Source organism: Phyllobates terribilis, unplaced genomic scaffold (assembly GCF_046119375.1).
Source record: "Phyllobates terribilis strain yellow unplaced genomic scaffold, ASM4611937v1 Scaffold_2__4_contigs__length_985480577, whole genome shotgun sequence".
Lineage (NCBI taxonomy): Eukaryota > Metazoa > Chordata > Amphibia > Anura > Dendrobatidae > Phyllobates > Phyllobates terribilis.
In genome coordinates this window covers 624,045,051-624,063,909 of record NW_027362762.1, presented here as the reverse complement: position 1 = coordinate 624,063,909, position 18,859 = coordinate 624,045,051, and positions in this window count along the sequence as shown.

The following is an 18,859-nucleotide window of genomic DNA, read 5'->3' as shown; positions in this document are numbered from 1 at the left end:
GGGAGCGAGAAGATGTGCCGGTTGGTTGTGGCACATTTTCACCTTGGCCACGGCCCCGTTCTCTACATGCACCATAACCAGAACGTCCAGTTCCACGTCCCTTGCCACGCGCCTTGCCCATTGTAAATGAAGTAAAATAGCTTACACTCGCACTATCAATGGAAAAAAAGTAATAAAAAGGAGATTAGAACCGTGGAAGAGGAAAACCACAGTTATACTTCTCTGGCCTACACCAGAATCTTTTAAACAGATATATTTGTGTCTGAACAGTCAGGGACACACAATTACTGTTTTTGTTTATGTAAAAAAGGCCAAAAGCTGGATAATACTGAGATTTGAACTGTGGAACTGCAAAACCAAACTTCTAGTTATCTGGCCTACACCAGAATTTTTTAAACAGGTATATTTGTGTCTGAATAGTCAGGGAGACACTATTACTGCTTTTTTTATGTAAAAAAGGCCAAAAGCTGGATAATACAGAGATTTGAACCGTGGAACTGCAAAACCAAACTTCTAGTTTTCTGGCCTACACCAGAATCTTTTAAACAGATATATTTGTGTCTGAACAGTCATGGAGACACTATTACTGTTTTTTTTATGTAAAAAAGGCCAAAAGCTGGATAATACAGAAATTTGAACCGCGGAACTGCAAAACCAAACTTCTAGTTATCTGGCCTACACCAGAATATTTTAAACAGATATATTTGTGTCTGAACAGTCAGTGAGACACTATTACTGTCTTTTTTTTTTACGGAAAAAAGGCCAAAAGCTGGATAATATTGAGATTTGAACCGTGGAACTGCAAAACCACAGTTATAGTTATGTGGCCTACACCAGAATATTTTAAACAGATATATTGGTGTCTGAACAGTCACAGACACACTCAATTTTTTTTTTGGGCGGGGGGAATACCAAAAGGTTAATAAGACGCGTATTTGTACAGTCTGACTGAGGGAAAAAAAATACAGGATTTAGATGAAAAAAAAAGGATTTTTCCTGGCCCCTGAGACCGGGGGATAAGTCTAGCAATTTGACCAGCAGGAGCACACAGGACTGTAATGCACTGTTTGTTGGTATAACCACTGCATCTCCTATACAGCCTGCCTGCCTGCCTGCTTGCCTGCTTGATATCTGTGGTGGATATTAGTCCTGAGAAGAACTGATTGCTTGATTTGGCAGCCTTTAGACACCCTACACTAACTATTTTGTACTATATATCTCTCCCTAACTCAGCAGCACTCTCCCTACACTGTCTGATCCCGGGCGACCGTGTCCAAGATTGCGGCGCCCGGTTTTAAATACTCGAGATAACGCTGTGCGGCCAGCCAATCACTGTAATGCCTATAAAACAACATGGCTGCGGCATTACAGTGACTGGCTGGCAATCCCTGCATGTTCATTGGCTCTGTAAAGAGCACCAAACGTGCAGGGCGGAGACCCGAACTCCCGCCCGAGTAACCCGGAAATGCTTGGTGCTCGCCGAACATCCCGAGTAGCATGATGCTCAGGCGAGTACCGAGCAGTGTCGAGCATGCTCGCTCAACACTAGTGATTACATGATTGCGTATGATGAGCGGAGAGACGTGGCAGATGAGTGGGGGGCTGGTGAAAGCTCAGAAGAGGCAGATAAGCGGCGCGCTGTTTTTTTTTTTTTCCCTTTCTGTAGGCGGTAACTTTAAGTCAGGAAAGCGCGGCTAGCCAATCAGAGCGCAGGAAGCATCCCTTTGACCACTTACTCTTTTTTAACCATGTTTCTGTTAGCTATCACTTTTTCTTCTATAGTCCTCCACTTTCTATCAACCCCTCAAATCCCTACACCAAGTAAGAAACTCTTCATCTCTCCCTCCATCCTCCCCATTCATCTCACCTCCTCCTCCAAATTATTCCTCAACATTCAATCCTGGATGTCCAAACACAGACAGCCACCTCATGCTCTCTCTTCCTCCCACCTGCTAACACTCTCTCTGCTCCTCCTCACTGCTGGAGATATCTCTCCAAATCCTGGTCCTCCTCGCCATATCCCCACAGTTACTTCTACCTCTTTTCCACGACCTTCCACAAACTGTTGCAACCCTTCTAACCTCATACCCTCCAACTAATCCCCACTTCCTCAGTTGCTCTAACAGGAGCTCTATGGAACGCTCGCTCCGTCTGCAACAAACTTTCCTACATCCATGACCTTTTCATTACTAACAAACTTTCCTTCCTCGCCATCACCGAAACCTGGCTCACCCCCTCTGACACAGCCTCCCCAGCTGCACTTTCATATGGCGGATTCCACCTTTCCCACACCCCCCGCCCAAACGGCAAACATGGCGGAGGCGTAGGTTTTCTCCTGTCAGATACCTGTGCTTTCACCCAAATATCACTGCCACCCTCTGTTACACTCCCCTCTTTTGAGGTGCACTGTGTGCACATCTATTCCCCCTCTGACCTCCAACTGGCCGTCATTTACCGACCCCCAGGGCTAACCACCACTTTCTTAGCCCACTTCACCACCTGGCTGCTTCACTTCCTTTCCACTGACATCCCCACTATCATAATGGGTGACTTCAACATCCCCATTGACACTTCCCACTCGTCTGTCTCTAAGCTCCTATCCTCACTTCCTCCTTCGGCCTTGCTCAATGGTCTTCGGCAGCTACTCATAAAGATGGCCACACACTGGACCTCATCTTCACCTGCCTCTGTTCCCTATCTAACCTCTCTAACTCACCTCTCCCCCTCTCTCTGACCATAACCTCCTCACATTCTCTACCCTCTCCTCTCCAGGTGCACAATCCCCACTCCACAAACTTACACATGCTCGCAGAAAACTCAAACACCTTGACCTACACTCACTCTCTGAATCCCTCCTCCCTGTTACAGACATAAATTCCTTACACAATTCAGATGTTGCTGCCACTTCATATAACACCACAATAGCTGCAGCTCTCGACTCGATCGCCCCTCTCACACATACCAAATCTCGCACAATCAACAGGCAACCCTGGCACACCAAACTTACTAAAGAACTGCGACGGGCCTCCAGGGTTGCGGAGCGGAAATAGAAACGGTCTCACTCCACCGAGCACTTCATCGCATTCAAACAATCCCTCGCTATTTTCAAGTCTGCACTCACTACAGAAAAACAAACCTACTTCTCATCTCTCATATCCTCCCTGTCTCATAACCCTAAACAGCTATTTAACACTTTCAATTCTCTCCTTCATCCCCCAGCACCTCCTCCCTCTTCTCTCATCTCAGCCGAAGACTTTGCCTCATTCTTCAAGCAGAAGATTGACACCATAAGACAAAGCTTTTGCCTAAAGTCCGCACAACCCCTCCTCATATCTACTCAACCTTCCTCCTCCAAACCCCACTTTTCCACCATTACAGAAGGTCAAGTCTCCTCTTTACTCTCCAAATCACACCTCACCACCTGCGAACTTGACCCAATCCCATCCCACCTCATCCCTAACCTTACCACAGTCTTCATCCCAACCGTAACCCACCTCTTCAACCTGTCACTAACAACCGGTGTCTTCCCCTCATGTTTCAAACATGCCGTAATCACACCGATCCTCAAAAAGCCCTCCCTTGACCCATCCTCTCTGACTAGCTACCGCCCCATATCACTTCTACCCTTTGCCTCAAAACTACTAGAACAACATGTCCACCTTGAACTGTCCTCCCACCTCTCCTCCTGTTCTCTCTTCGACCGCCTGCAATCTGGCTTCCGACCGCATCACTCGACTGAAACTGCCCTGACCAAAGTCACCAACGACCTACTAAATGCCAAATCCAAGCGACACTACTCCATCCTCCTCCTTCTGGACCTGTCATCTGCCTTCGACACAGTGGATCATTCCCTCTTACTACAGATTCTCTCATCTCTTGGCATCACGGACTTGGCCCTATCTTGGCTCTCCTCATACTTAACAGACAGGACATTCAGCGTCTCCCACTCACGCACCACCTCCTCATCTCGCCCCCTATCTGTCGGTGTCCCCCAAGGTTCAGTTCTAGGACCTCTGCTCTTCTCCATCTACACCTTTGGCCTGGGACAGCTCATAGAGTCTCTCAGCTTTCAATATCACGTCTATGCTGATGACACACAGATCTACCTCTCTGGACCCAATATCTCCTCCCTACTAACCAAAATCCCACAATGTCTGTCCGCCATCTCATCCTTCTTCTCTGCCAGATTTCTAAAACTCAACATGGATAAAACAGAGTTCATCATCTTTCCACCCTCTCATTCATATCCTCTATCTGACCTATCCATCAACGTCAATGGCTGTTCACTCTCCCCAGTCCCACAAACTAGCTGCCTTGGGGTAACCCTGGACTCTGATCTCTAATTCAAACCACATATCCAAGCCCTTTCCACTTCCTGCCGACTCCAACTCAAAAATATCTACTGGATCCATGCGCTCCTCAGCAAAGACTCTGCGAAAACACTAGTGCATGCCCTCATCATCTCCTGCCTTGACTACTGCAACCTCCTGCTCTGTGGCCTCCCTTCCAACACTCTTGCGCCCCTCCAATCTATCCTAACCTCTGCTGCTCGACTAATCCACCTGTCCCCCCGCTATTCCCCGGCCTCCCCCTCTGTCAATCCCTTCACTGGCTGCCCATCGCCCAGAGACTCCAGTTCAAAACCCTATCGATGGCATACAAAGCCATCCACAACCTGCCTCCTCCATACATCTGTGACCTAGTCTCCCTGTACTTACCTGCATGCAACGTCCGATCCTCACAAGATTTCCTTCTCTACTCCCCTCTTATCTCCTCTTCCCACAACCGCATACAAGATTTCTCCCATGCATCCCCATACTCTGGAACTCCGTACCAAAACACATCAGACTCTCGCCTACCATGGAAGCCTTGAAAAGAAACCTGAAGACCTACCTCTTCCGACAAGCCTACAACCTGCAGTAACCACCGCTCCACCACATTACTGCATGACCTCCTCTACCCCCACCTACTGTATCCTCACCCATCCCTTGTAGAATGTGAGCCCTCGCGGGCAGGGTCCTCGCTCCTCCTGTACCAGTCGCTGACTCGTTTTGTTAAGATTATGTAAATGTTTTTGCTATGTATATCCCTATCACATGTAAAGCGCTATGGAATAAATGGCGCTATAATAATAAATAATAATAATAATAAATAATATTAGCTAGATAGATGGGCGCTTCTGTGGAAGTAAGATAGTGTAGATAAGTCCTGTGCTGTGTACCGGTTCAATCAACCTTGCAGCCTTTTTTTTTTTTGTGCAATTACTGAGATTCTCACAGAAAGAGCAGGGTCTATGGCTCAGAACAGTGCTGTGCATCAGTTGTACTGTGCTCCATGCAGACCTTCAATCTATTTTTGCACTTGCTAATGTGATAAAGCAAGCAAGCAATCCCTTGTAGGCTAATTTTTGATTTTGTGGGGTTGAAATTCAGCTACAGTGCCTACAAGTAGTATTCAACCCCCTGCAGATTTAGCTGGTTGACACATGCGGAATTAACTTGGCATTGTGACATTTGTACTGTAGATCAGCCTGGAAGTGGGAAATGCACTGCAGCAAATTTTTTTTTTTTTAAAACGTAAAAAGTTAATTCAGAGTGTCATTTATTATTCAACCCCTCAAACCACAAGAATTCTGTTTGGTCCCCCTAAAGTATTAAGAAGTAGTTCAGGCACCAAGAATAATGAGCTTCACATGTGTGGATTAAAGATCTCTTTTGCCAGCCTTTTCTGACTATTTAAGACCCTCCCCAAACTTGTGAACAGCACTCAGACATGGTCAACATGGGAAAGACAAAGGAGCATTCCAAGGCCATCAGAGACAAGATCGTGGAGGGTCACAAGGCTGGCAAGGGGTACAAAACCCTTTCCAAGGAGTTGGGCCTACCTGTCTCCACTGTTGGGAGCATCATCCGTAAGTGGAAGGCTTATGGAACTACTGTTAGCCTTCCACGGCCAGGACAGCCTTTGAAAGTGTCCTCCCGTGCTGAGGCCAGGCTTGTCCGAAGAGTCAAGGCTAACCCAAGGACAACAAGGAAGGAGCTCCGGGAAGATCTCATGGCAGTGGGGACATTGGTTTCAGTCAATACCATAAGTAATGTACTCCACCGCAATGGTCTCCTTTCTAGACGAGCCCGTAAGGTACCTTTACTTTCAAAGCGTCATGTCAAGGCTCATCTACAGTTTGCTCATGATCACTTGGAGGACTCTGAGACAGACTGGTTCAAGGTTCTATGGTCTGATGAGACCAAGATCGAGATCTTTGGTGCCAACCACACACGTGACGTTTGGAGACTGGATGGCACTGCATATGACCCCAAGAATACCATCCCTACAGTCAAGCATGGTGGTGGCAGCATCATGCTGTGGGGCTGTTTCTCTGCCAAGGGGCCTGGCCATCTGGTCCGCATCCATGGGAAGATGGATAGCACGGCCTACCTGGAGATTTTGGCCAAGAACCTCCGCTCCTCCATCAAGGATCTTAAGATGGGTCGTAATTTCATCTTCCAACAAGACAATGACCCAAAGCACACAGCCAAGAAAACCAAGGCCTGGTTCAAGAGGGAAAAAGTCAAGGTGTTGGAGTGGCCTAGTCAGTCTCCTGACCTTAACCCAATTGAAAACTTGTGGAAGGAGCTCAAGAATAAAGTCCACATGAGACACCCAAAGAACCTAGATAACTTGGAGAAGATCTGCATGGAGGAGTGGGCCAAGATAACTCCACAGACCTGTGCCGGCCTGATCAGGTCTTATAAAAGACGATTATTAGCTGTAATTGCAAACAAGGGTTATTCCACAAAATATTAAACATAGGGGTTGTATAATAATTGACCCACACTTTTATGTTTAAAATTTAATAAAATTTAACTGAGCAACATAACTTTTTGGTTTGTAAGATTTATGCTTCTGTTCATAAAACCTACTCTCGTTTGCAGTTTGAAGGCTCTAACTTATTTGCATCTTATCAAACCAGCTAAATCTGCAGGGGGTTGAATACTACTTGTAGGCACTGTATCTGCAGAGCTTGTCAGTGTAGAGCTTCTGAATGCAGAGCACAAAAAACTTTTTTTCATTTGCTAATATGATAGTGCAAGCTGTGTTAGCCCAGTTTATCATTTTTTTGGTGGATGAACTTCAGCTTTATTCACAGCCGCCTAGTGTTTTTAGTGGCGGTGAAATTCAGCTGTTTTCAGAGTAAAAAAATAGATATTTTCTGTTGCTAGCCATAGTCCACCAAAGATTTTTTATGTTGCAGACATGTTACACTCTGTTATAACCCCTTAGTGCTTTTAGTGGCGGTGAAATTCAGCTGTATTTAGAGCTTGTGCAGAGTCAAAAAATTTTATTCTCTGCTGTTGCTAACGTTATACAGCAGCTTAGATCTTAGTTTGAAATAGTTTGGAGAATATCTCCTATGTTATACAGGCGTCATCCACAGTTAAAAAATACTTTGTTTGGCTCTTAACGTTATACAGCAGGGACATCTCAGTTTGAAATAGTTTGAAGAATATCTCCTATGTTATACAGGCTTCATCCACAGTAAAAAAATACTTTTGTTCCTAACGTTATACAGCAGGGACATCTCAGTTTGAAATAGTTTTGAGAAAATCTCCTATGTTATAAAGGCGTCATCCACAGTAAAAGAATACTTTGTTCGGTTAGTAATGTTATACAGCAAGCCATATCTTACCTTGTAATTTAGCGTCGCTGAAACTCAGGTGTGTGCAGGGCTGTTGCAGAGGAAAAAATCTATTTTTGCTAATAGCATGCTCCTACTACAGTATCTGAGCAACATGAGTGGGAAAATGAAAGGTTGTGGTGGAAGGGGGAATAAGCTTGGTGTTCAAGGTATACATGGGGTAGGTGAGAATGTAAGTGAAAACACTAGTGAACCAACACTGTCATGTCCTATCCAAAGACAACTGACAACATCTGTTACCGGACGTCTACTCCACTCCCTTTCTTTGGCAGCTGCACAGCAATAAGCCTTGTTGATAAGGGCCAGAAAGAGCAGTTGCTCCAGTGGAAGGAAAATGCTGCTTCAAGTGGCCTCTCTTCTTCTTTCTCCACCTCAACATCACACACAGTACAGTCCACCGAGGTGGCACCCTAATTTCCCTTGCTTCCCCCGTGTCACAACTGTCCAAGCGCTCAAGTGACTGTAGCAAACCACAGATGGACGAGTCTGTAGAACTGTTCACTTATTCTATACCATGGGCATCAGAAGTGTACTCCAAACATTCACAGAATCAAGAAGAGGAGGAAAGCATCTGCACCCAAATTTTTTTTTACTTTGCATTCAGGGCAGGACGGAGTAGGATCCGAGCAGGTTCCTGACCCTCGTCACCAGACGTTAACCACCGGGGAGGGAGGTGAACCTGATGTGAACTGTACTGTGCTGTCAGGGAAACAAGAGGAGAAGAGTCACTCTGAGGTCACAGGGGTAGCAAGGGTTGCCTAACCTGGGCCTTTTTTGAGACTGCAAAGGATGAGTTAACTCACGTTTAGTGATGAGAGAGCATACTCATAAGTACTCTTTACTCACCCAAACATTTCAGTACTCGAGATGCTCGGAGCTCGCCAAGTACTTGCGAGATGCTCAGGCGGATTCTCGGGTCCCCTCCCTTCATGTTTGACACTTTTTACAGAGCAGTGTATATTACACATATCCATCTCAACAAAAAGTCCTTTTGAGGACTAACTAATCCATCTGCAGAGATATCAGGCAGGCAGTGTATATAGGCAGGCAGGTAGTGTATATAGCAGACTGCAATGCATATAGCACAAGAGGCTCCATTCCAGTTCTGTCTGCTGCTGCTTCTGTTAAACATTTCTAGACATAGGCACAGGTCTCAGGGGCCAGGAATAATTTAATCCTCATTATTTGCTTAAAAAGCAATCCAGAAAACACCATTTTTCTGAGCCATTTGCTTGTTGGCACTGCAGAATACAACCAGGTTCTTTCCATATTACAGCACTAAAAATCCAGCTATTTAAAACTGTGGTTTGTCCGTCACACGGATCACATATAATCGTGCTGAAAATATTGCCATTTCTGGTCTTCATTAAAATTTTGTTGCAGTGTGTCAGTGAAGCTATTGACACAAGTTTGCTGCTAAAAATAGTTACCTACAGGCCAGGTATTTAAAACTGTTTTCTCAGTCACATGGATCACATATACGTTTTTAGAAAATTCTACCATTTCTGGCCTCCATTAAAAAATAATTTCAGTGCTTCAGCAAAGTTTTTGCTGTTCAAAATAGCTACCTACAGACCAGGTATTTAAAACTGTGGATTGTCTGTCACACGGATCACATATAAGTTCGCTCCAAATTTAGTAATTTGTAGTGAGCGTGGAAGATATTGTCCTCCATTTAAAATGGGCAAGGCATGTGGCAAGGGACAGGGAACTGGACGTAATGGTGATGGTGATGTTGATCGTTCATGCAGAGGCCGAGGCCAAGGCCGTGGGCAAGCTGAAATTGTGCCACAGCAAACACCCACATCTTCTCGCTCGACCTTCCTGTCCCAATTAATAGGGGACCGCAGCACACCACTATTGAACCCAGAGCAGTGTCAAAAGGTTGTTGGTTGGATAGCGGATAATGCTTCCAGTCACTTAGCCACCACCACCACCACCCTGTCTTCCACACGGTCAAGTCTCAGTAGACGTGAGTCTTGACTGCATATTCCTCACCCTGATCCTCCTTCCTCCCACCATGCCAAGTGCCCGGAGACAACTGATCCCACACTTGGACACTCCGAAGAGCTGTTCACTTTTCCATTTATAGACTCGAACCTCTTGCCCGACACCACTTGAAGCGGGGCAAGAGTAGATCGCATGTAGCGATGCCCAAATACTTGAGCAGCCACGGTCACACGAAGGTGACAGTGGGAAAGTGTCATAAGAGGTGGATAATGATGAGACACAATTGCCAGAAAGTCCAGAGGAGGACCAGGGTGCGGAAGTGGAAGACGAAGTGGTGGATGATATAGTAACTGACCCAACCTGGCAGGAGGACATGCAGAGCGAGGACAGCAGCACACAGGGGGAGGGAGGCAGAGCACCCCAACAGGCAGGAAGAAGCAGTATGGTGGCCACAGACAGAAGGCAGGCAACCGTTCCCCGTAACATTAACCAGAAGGAAGTTGCCAGTACAACTGTTAGGTCTTCCTGAGTCTGGTTGTTTTTTAAAGACTCTGCCAATAACCCCAAAAAGGCCACTTGCACCACCTGCCAGGCCAGCATCAGCAGGGGTGGCAAAACTACCAGCCTGACCATCACCAGCATGATCAGGCACATGGCAGCAAGCATCCGATTTTGTGGGCCGAATCCCAGGGTCCAGGAACAATGTCTGCAGGTGGCACCACTGCTTCTTCCGCTGTTGTGCATGTAAGCCATTCCTCTGTCCATGGTGCTTGCGAAGATGCCTCTTGCCCTGCACCAGTAGTTGCACACTCTCAAGTAGCAGCATCAGGAAGCACGTCCACGTCCTTGTCCCAGCGCAGCGTTCAGTTGTCCATACCCCAGTCCTTGGAACGCAAGCGCAAATATGTAGCCAATGCCCCACAGGCCACACTAATAAATTCCCACATTTCGAGATTATTTGAGCTCGAAATGTTGCCTTTTAGGCTCATGGAGACAAAAGCATTCCGCAACCTGATGGCAGCGGCCATCCCTCGGTATTCGGTCGCCAGCCGCCAATATTTCTCCCAGCGTGCCGTCCCCGCATTACAAAAGCACGTGTCCCAAAACATTAGCCGTTCCTTCAACAATGTGAAAGTCCACCTTACCACGGACACGTGGACAAGTGCTTGTTGGCAGGGACTGTACATCTCACTGACAGTACACTGGGCTAATAAAATGGAAGCAAGGACCCAGTCGCACCTTGGGATGGAACACGTCCTCCCGACGCCAAGGATTGCGGGCCCTAGGTCAATCAGGGTTGCCCCCACAGTCTACAGCTCCAGCACCTCATCCTCCTCAGCCTTCCCCTCCTCTTCAGCCTCCATCTCCGAAATGACCGCGTCAGTCACAAGCTGGAAGCACTGCAGCACTGCCTAGGCCAAGCGGCAACAGGCTGTGCTGAAGCTAATATGCTTAGGTGACAAACCACACAATGCTGTAGAGTTGTGGACAGCTCTGAAAGAGCAGGCAGATCTGTGTCTCACACCACTGAACCTACAGCCAGGCATGGTCGTGTGTGACAATGCCTGGAACCTGTTGGTGGCTCTGAGGCAAGGCGAGCTCACACACGTACCATGTCTGGTCCATGTGCTTAACTTTGTGGTTCAGCGGTTTCTCAAATCCTACCTGGAGCTGCCGGATCTGCTTGTTAAAGTACGCCACCTTTGTGCCCATTTTAGAAAGTCACCTACAGCTTCCGCTGACCTTGCCGTGTTTCAGCAGCGTTTGCAGCTACCGGCTCACAAACTGGTGTGTGATGTCCCCACGCATTGGAACTCTACACTGCAGATGTTGGGAAGGATTTCTGAGCAGAAGAGGGCAGTTGTTGAGTACCAGCATCAACAAGGCCATCGGTATTCAGTTCAAACTCCACACTTAAGACCTAGGAGTGGACATGGATATCAGACATACAGTATATACCATCCTTCAAAACGTTTAGGACTCCACCAAGATGGAGAGCTGCGATGACACCATAATTAGCGTCACCATCCCGCTTCTCTGTCTTCTGAAACCCTCTCTGCTCACAATCAAAGAGGATGCATTGCAGGCGGAGCACGATGAGATGGAGCAAGGAACCATACAGTGTGATTCCAAACAGCCCAGTTGATCTCATCCCAACGTGGAATGGGTGACAATGAGGAAGAGGAGAAGGAGGAAGAACAGGAGCTAGTTTCATGCACTATAGATGGTACTACCTGCACAACTGTTATACTGTCTGTTCAGCATGGATGGCCTGAGGACAGAGAGGAGGAGGAGGAGAGCATGGTCAGTCATCCTCTTGGTGAGGACACGGAAGTCTTGCCTGTTAGTAGTCTGGCACGCATGGCTGAGTTTATGTTATGCTGCCTTTCCCGTCACTCTCGCGTTCTCAAAATTTTGGGTGACAGTCATTGTTGGTTGGTGACACTTCTAGACCCACACTACAAGGAGAACTTTCTATCTCTTATTCCTGAGGCGGACAGGTCTACAAAAATGGGGCAGTAGCAGAAGGCCCTTGTTGCGGAACTACTAAAAAAATTCCCATCTGAAAATTCTGGTGGCAGAGGTCACAGTTCGTTGGACAACCACGGACTACAGGTGGGAGAGACACAACTCCAATCCAGCAGAGGCAGGGGAACACTGTTAAAGTTCTGGGAGAATTTTCATAGCCCCTCCCATTGCACAGGCCCTGAGGCATGGGGTAATCTCACAAAAAGTGCAAAGTTTGGGAAGATGCTGAGCGAGTACCTTGCTGACCGTACCAACGTCCTCCGTGATTCCTCTGTGCCTTATAATTATTAGGTATCCAAGCTGGATATGTGGAATGAACTGGCTCTCTACGCCTACGAGGTCCTGGCCTGCCCTGCCACTAGCGTTTTATCAGAGTGGGTTTTTAGTGCCGCCGGTGGAATTATAACTGATAAGCGCATCCGCCAGTCAATTGAAAATGCTGACAGGCAGACTCTTATAAAAATGAACAAGGGCTGGATTGGGCCAGATTTCTCAACACCACCGAATGATAGCAGCATAACATTAAAATCCAGTGTCTTTTTTTGGGAGGTGTATTCCCATGCACATTTTCACACCCACACATAGGTATACACAATTCCTGATTTTGGCTATTTGCTTTTGTCCTCCTCCTTCTCCTCATCCTCATCCTCCACCACCATATCACCAGGGTGACCGTGGTCCGTGATGCAACACCCACATAATTTTTTTAAACTGTGTTTATGATGCCCGTAAAAATATTTTTTTTTATACAGTATGTTCATGTATACCCCCCAGGGGTAAATGTTTATCAGCCCATACACTTAGTGCATGGGCCTTGCAAGTATAGGAGACCCGCTCCTTTCTAATGGGAAAATTTTTTATGAGGCCCTCCTCAACGTCTCTTCCAAGGGGCATTGGAGTGCCTCCCAATTTTTCGTAGCCCTTGCATTCACTGCATAGGCCAACACTATGGGAGACCCATTTCCTAATAATGGGAACATTTTTTCATGAGGCCCTCTACGTCTCTTCCAAGGGGCATTGGAGTGCCTCCCAATTTTTGGCAGCCCTTGCATTCACTGCATAGGCCAACACTATGGGAGACCCACTTCCTAATAATGGGAACATTGTTTTCATGAGGCACTCTACGTCTCTTCCAAGGGGCATTGGAGCACCTCCCAATTTTTTTTTCAGCACTTGCATTCACTGCATACTCTAACACAATGGGAGACCCACTTCCTAATAATGGGAACATTGTTTTCAGGAGTCCCTCTGACCTCCATGTCTCTTCCAAGGGGCATTGGAGTGCCTCCAAATTTTTGGCAACCCTTGCATTCACTGCATAGGCAAACACAATGCGAGACCCTCTTCTTAATAATGGAAAAATTGTTTTCAGGAGGCCCTTTTACCTCCACGTCTCTTCCAAGGGGCATTGGAGCGCCTCCAAATTTTTGGCAACCCTTGCATTCACTGCATAGGCAAACACAATGGGAGACCCACTTCCTAATAATGGGAAAAAAAATTTTCAGGAGGCCCTCCTCTACGTCTCTTCCAAGGGGCATTGGAGTAGGTCCAAATTTTTGGCAGCCCTTGCATTCACTGCATAGGCAAACAGTATGGGAGACCCACTTCCTAATAATGGGAACATTGTTTTCAGGAGGCCCTCCTCTAAGTCTCTTCAAAGGGGTATTGGGGTGCGTCCAAATTTCCAAAGGGGTATTGGGGTGCGTCCAAATTTTGGGTAGCCCTGCCACTCACTGCATACGCAATAACAGTATAGGAGACCCACTCTTTAGTAATGGGAACAACAAAGCTTAGCCAGCTTTAAGAATAGTAAAGGCCACCCGATGGCCCTATAGAAAAAGGCTTTGTGACTTTCAGAGTCCCTCCTTCATAAATGAAACAGGATGTGTCTGATCATGTCTCACACACCACATGGCCAGATAAGGTTGTAAAATTTTAGAATGACATTTCCCGGTGAATGCATTTGTCACGGTTGAAAGCAATACAAAAGTGCAAAAACGCATCAAAAACGCTATGTGTGAACACATAGCCTATGGTGTGGAGGAGTATTTTTGTTTTTGGTTATTTATTTTGACTTATATACAAGTCATTACCCTGGAAAGGATGTTCCTTAACATATTTCCCAGGAAAATCCATTTTGGTTTCGTTTTGTATGTTTTATTGCGAGTCCGTAAAAGTGGGGTAATACCTCTGACAACATTGTTGACAGCAGTGACCTGGGAGTCAGAAATGCTTCCAGGGGTCTTCCCTATGCTGTTCTCATGCAATTTGAGCACTGTTCCCATCGATTTGGGTAATTTTTAGGCCCTCTGCAGACCGCCGAGGGGAGAAACCTGAAAAATGCTCGAGTTTCACATAGATTTACATTGGGCTCATTGCTCGGGTCGAGCACCCGAGTATTCCAATGTGCTCGACCTGAGCAACGACCACCCGAGCATTTTAGTTCTCACCCATCACTACTCATGTTATTTGCACACTTTGCAATAAAACACACAGTAGCGGGAAAAAGTGCAATAATTTGACTACTACATACATGAATCTTCACAATCGCACACAACATGCGTTACGCTGGGAATCTCACTGCACTAAAATGAAAACAAGCGGACCTCAACAACCATCAGCTGCCCCATCAACTGGAACCGCTGCTTCTTCCTCCTCCTCTGTTACCGCTCCAAGTATTTGCACGCAGGTATCCCACCGCAAAACCTCTGGTTCTCTACCCGCTCCAGTCAGGCTGAGTGGACATGCCTGCTGTGTTTGTTTCACCGATCACACCACACGTTTCTCAATCCACCGTAACACATGCACCTCACTCAAAGTTCAGCAGTTTGCCCGTTTCACAGTACTCCCCCCTCTCTCTTAGCACCGCAGCCAGCCATTGGTCCTGCAGTTGTGGTCACATAAAAGATTGTTTCATCCTTCACATGACAAAGCTAAGAGGTTGAACTCCACCATCTCAAATCTGTTGGCCACAGAAATGCTGCCTTTCTGCCTGGTAGATACAGATGGTTTCCGAAAGCTGATGGCTGTCGCAGTCTCCCAGTACCAGTTGCCCAGTCGCCATTACTTCTCTAAGAAAGCTGGGTCTGCTCTACATCAGCATGTCGCAGACAACATCACCCATTCCTTGACTAAATCTACAGTACAGACCAAAAGTTTGGACACACCTTCTCATTTAAAGATTTTTCTGTATTTTCATGACTATGAAAAGTGTACATTCACACTGAAGGCATCAAAACTATGAATTAACACATGTGAAATTATATACTTATCAAAAAAGTGTGAAACAACTGAAAATATGTCTTATATTCTAGGTTCTTCAAAGTAGCCACCTTTTTCTTTGATGACTGCTTTGCACACTTTTGGCATTCTCTTGATGAGCTTCAAGAGGTAGTCACCGGAAATGGTTTTCACTTCACAGGTGTGCCTTGTCAGGTTTAATAAATGGGATTTCTTGTCTTATAAATGGAGTTGGGACCTTCAGTTGTGTTGTGCAGAAGTCAGGTGGATACACAGCTGATAGTCCTACTGAATAGACTGTTAGAATTTGTATTATGGCAAGAAAAAAGCAGCTAAGTAAAGAAAAACGAGTGGCCATCATTACTTTAAGAAATGAAGGTCAGTCAGAGCGAAAAATTGGGAAAACTTTGAAAGTGTCCCCAAGTGCAGTTGCAAAAACCATCAAGCGCTACAAAGAAACTGGCTCACATGAGGACCGCCCCAGGAATGGAAGACCAAGAGTCACCTCTGCATCTGAGGATAAGTTTATCCGAGTCACCAGCCTCAGAAATTGCAGGTTAACAGCAGCTCAGATTAGAGACCAGGTCAATGCCACACAGAGTTCTAGAAGCAGACACATCTCTTCAACAACTGTTAAGAGAAGACTTTGTGCAGCAGGCCTTCATGGTAAAATAGCTGCTAGGAAACCACTGCTAAGGACAGGCAACAAGCAGAACAGACTTGTTTGGGCTAAAGAACACAAGGAATGGACATTAGACCAGTGGAAATCTGTGCTTTGGTCTGTTGAGTTAAAATTTGAGATCTTTGGTTCCAACCACCGTGTCTTTGTGCGACGCAGAAAAGCTGAACGGATGGACTCTACATGCCTGGCTCCCACCGTGAAGCATGGAGGGGGAGGTGTGATGGTGTGGGGGTGCTTTGCTGGTGACACTGTTGGGGATTTATTCAAAATTGAAGGCATACTGAACCAGCATGGCTATCACTGTTATGATCTGCAACAAAACTAAGGAAAGATAAGGAAAGCTGTCCCTACAATAGACTAAGCTGAATCCCTACGATGTAGCGGGCTGCCTGTTCCTTGTGAACAGACCCGCCTTAGTCCTTGGCTAGTCTGAACGGAGACCTATAGAATTAAGGGAGGGGTCCCTAAAAGAACTAAGGACTGGGACAAAAATGGGACTCTTCCTAAACAGAAGTTGTTGCAGAGCAAAAAGGACAAACTGACAAAAAGTACTAACAGTGTCAGAGGACCAAGAACTGACAGAGATAGGCACCGAAGCACCTGGCTAGAGAGACAGTCAAAACAACGCTGAAGTCCAGCAAAGCCAGAAGGGCGGAGCTGGAATATATAGGCAGCTGGTCACGTGACCGCAAAACACAAGAGAGCAAAAATTAACAGGAGGGTTCTAACAGTACCCCCTCTTCTATGAGGATCCTCCGGATCCTCCAGGCCCAGGCCTATCAGGAAACCTAATGTGGAAAGATTTAACAAGCCTAGGAGCAGAGACATCATCCGTCCTTACCCAGGAGTTGTCTTCAGGACCAAAACCCTTCCAGGAGGCAAGATACTGTAATTTCCCTCTATGCCATCTAGAATTCAAAATACGAGAAATTTCATACTCGCCGTCCTCCACCACAGGGGGAACTGTGACAGTGGCGTCCCTATTAGATACGTCAGCCTTTTTCAACAAGGAAACATGAAACACAGGATTAATCTTCCAGGAAGTAGGGACATCCAACCTAACAGCAGACAGGTTAACAACCTGAAGCACTTTAAATGGACCCACAAACTTAGGACCCAGTTTATTAGAGGGAATCCTCAACCACAGGTGCTTCGAGGAAAACCAAACAATGTCACCGACAGTAAACAAAACCTCTTTACGTTTCCTGTCAAAATACTTCTTGGACTTCTTGTTAGCCTCTTGCAGGTTACAACGTACATTAGTCCAAACTCTCTCCAAATCACCGGAAAAATTCTCCTCCTCCGGCATCGCCGACCCCAATTTGGAGAACAAAACCAAAAGACGGATGTCTTCCAGTACAACAAAAAAAATGAACACCCAGCAGAGGAGGATGTATGATTGTTAAGAGCAAATTCTGCAAGAGGCCGAAACTCAGACCACACCTCTTGATTGTACGCCACAAAACAATGCAAAAACTGTTCTACATCCTGGTTCTTTTTTTCAGTCTGTCCATTCGATTCAGGATGATAACCAGATGAAAATGACAAATGGACTCCCAACCTGTCACAAAAAGCACGAAAAATGCGAGCCACAAACTGAGGTCCTCTATCAGAAACAATATCTGTGGGAACGCCATGGAGCTTGACAATCTCCTTAACAAACGCCTTAGCGAGTGTCTTGGCGCTGGGCAACTTAACGAATGGAACCAAATGACACATCTTACTGAAACGGTCCACGACCACCCAGATGACAGTAAAACCCTCGGACACCGGAAGATCAGTAATAAAATCCATAGTGAGATGCGTTCAAGGCACACTAAGAACCTCCAGAGGGCAAAGCAACCCCGCAGCAGGAGTATGTGAAGCCTTTGACCTAGCACACACAGTACACTGACGCACCCACTTGATGACTTCCTTCTGCCATCCAGGCCACCAAAAACTGCGACTGATAAGTCTCTTAGTCTCCGAAACTCCTGGATGACCTGCCAACAGAGATTCATGACACTCCACAAACAAATCTCTCCTAAAGGCTCTAGGCATGAACAACCTCCCATGGGGAGTGTTAGATGAAGCATCATCTTGAGCATTCAGAATCCCATTCTCCAAAACGGAGTCCAAAGCCGCCACCACAACTCCTTTCTGCAAAATGCACTCCTCCTCCTTGGAACCGACCGTAGGAGAGAAGCTGCGAGATAAAGCATCGGCTTTAACATTCTTAGTACCAGGGATATAGGTAACAGAAAAATGAAACCGAGAAAAAAAAAGTGCCCACCTAGCTTGACGGGCATTCAAGCGCTTGGCAGCATCCAGATAGATCAAATTCTTATGACCTGTGAAAACCTGAATAGGAAATCTAGCGCCTTCCAAAAAATGACGCCAATGTTCAAACGCAAGTTTAATAGCCAGCAACTCCTGATTTCCAACATCATAATTTAGTTTGGTTTCCGAAATTTTTTTCGAAAAGAAGGCACAAGGATGTACTCCACCCTTGTTCTCTTGAGACAAAACTGCTCCGACCCCCACCGATGAAGCATCGACCTCGGCCAAAAAAGGCTTGGTCTCATCAGGCTGCATGAGGATAGGGGCAAAACTGAACCTCTCTTTGAGATACTCAAACGCTTCAATGGCCTCAGTAGTCCACTGGGCTTTATTCGCACCTTTCCTGGTGAGATCGGTTAGAGGTTTAACAATTACAGAAAAATTCTTAATGAATTTCCTGTAATAATTAGCAAAACCCAAAAATCTCTGTATAGATTTCAAAC